Raw genomic sequence first — 2,103 nt, forward strand, 5'->3', positions numbered from 1 at the left:
ATTACATCTTGCACCTGGAGGATTTAAGTTTGCAATCGTTGCGGTAGACTACTACACAAAATGGGCAGAGGCAAAGGCCCTAACTATAACCACGGAAGCAGCCTGCACCAAATTTATGTGGGATCACATCATGTGCAGGTTCAGGGTTCCCCACTCAATAGTATCCGACAACGGAAGGCAGTTCGACAACGCCTCAACGCGCAGGTTCTGCGATGACTTGGGCATCCGGAAAGATTTTTCGACGCCGATCCATCCACAATCCAATGGACAAGTCGAGGCGGTCAATAAGATATTAAAGTATACCCTCAAGAAAAAACTCGACGATCTGAAAGGGAAATGGGCCGAGGAACTTCCCAAGGTCCTATAGGCATACAGAACGACGAGCCGAACTACTACGGGTGAGACACCTTTCTCCATGGCATATGGCGTCGAAGCAGTACTCCCCATAGAAATCGAAACGCCGACTCTAAGAACCATCGTCCATAACGACGATGACAACACGGAAGGCATGAACGGAGAGCTCGACTTGTTGGAGGAAAAAAGGCTCGACTCCCAACTACGTCTCGCCGCTTATCAGCAAAGAACGGCGCGATATTACAACAAGAAAGTCCGACAGAGGAGGTTCATCCCAGGGGACCTAGTACTAAAAAGGGTAACGCAAAGCACAAAACCTAAGAATACTGGTCCACTGGGCCCAACATGGGAAGGGCCCTACCGCATAAGGAAAATGCTACGTCCCGGAACCTATGTTTTGGAAAGCCTCGACGGCAAGAAGATCCAACACCCGTGGAATGCGGAACAACTAAAGCTGTACTACCAATAATAAGGAAAAGGATTCATCCCTTACTAACATGTCTGCTTAAAAACCAAGGTTATATTAAACAGACATGGGGGGACAGGGATCCACGAGTCAAATTAAAAAGACAAAGGACTTAGCGAAATTCTAAGGAATTTCCTGAGACGACGGCCCCAAGGGGCACAATTGACGTCAGATCCTCCAAGGAGGAAAGACAAAAGACTTAGCAAAATTCCAAGGAATTTCCTGAGACGACGACCCCAAGGGCACAATCGACATCAGATCCTCCAAGGAGGAAAGACAAAAGACTTAGCGAAATTCCAAGGAATTTCCTGAGACGACGGCCCCAAGGGGCACAATTGACGTCAGATCCTCTAAGGAGGAAAGACAAAAGACTTAGCGAAATTCCAAGGAATTTCCTGAGACGACGGCCCCAAGGGGCACAATTGACGTCAGATCCTCTAAGGAGGAAAGACAAAAGACTTAGCGAAATTCCAAGGAATTTCCTGAGACGACGACCCCAAGGGGCACAATCGACGTCAGGTCTCCCAGAAAAGAAAGGCGAAGACTTAATAAAGAAAGCAGCAAGTGCGAATCAAGGTATAAATTAAAACTGTGGTCATTTGAATATATATATAAAGAGTAGATAAAAGTAAAAGATGTCTGGATCAACAAAATTTTTTTTATTACAAAACAAAAAGAGGTAGGTAAAAATCCTTCAGGCCTCACCGGCAGCTTCTGAGGCGGAGAAACATTGTCATCACCCGCAGGAGGGGGGGAGTTATAAAGAAAGCTCAAATCCCACTCAGGACGCTCCTTCTTGATCAGGTCGACAATTTGTTGACCCGTATATTGGAAGTCTCTGGTGGGGATATCAATAAGCTCTTGGGAGGCCTTAAACTCCTTGATAACCTCGACACGCTTGGTGTCGAAAGCAAACGCGGCTTCCGCCTCAGCTTCCCTTTTCCCCTCAGTCTTCCCCTCAAGAAAACGCCTCTCCGCTTCCCTAGCTGCCTCGGACAATTTTTGGTCAGATAAGTCCGCCCGTTCCTTGAGACTCGCGATCTCGTTTTTTAACTTTAAAAGTTCTTCTTCCAGACTCGCCAGCTTGGCCAAGGCCACGTCCCTCTTCTCGTTGGCATCATCTAGCTTTTGCTTTGCGTCGGTAACAAGGGACTGAAGTTTGGCCTCCAACTCATCCATCTCATTTTTTCGCTCCTCGGCCTTGACAAGGTCAAGGAGGTTGAGAATGGAAAGAACCAGGCTCTGAAAAAGTCGAAGGTTTTTTTTTTTTAAAAAAAAAGGGG

The sequence above is a fragment of the Morus notabilis genome, unplaced genomic scaffold (genome assembly GCF_000414095.1).
Source record: "Morus notabilis unplaced genomic scaffold, ASM41409v2 Scaffold397, whole genome shotgun sequence".
NCBI lineage: Eukaryota > Viridiplantae > Streptophyta > Magnoliopsida > Rosales > Moraceae > Morus > Morus notabilis.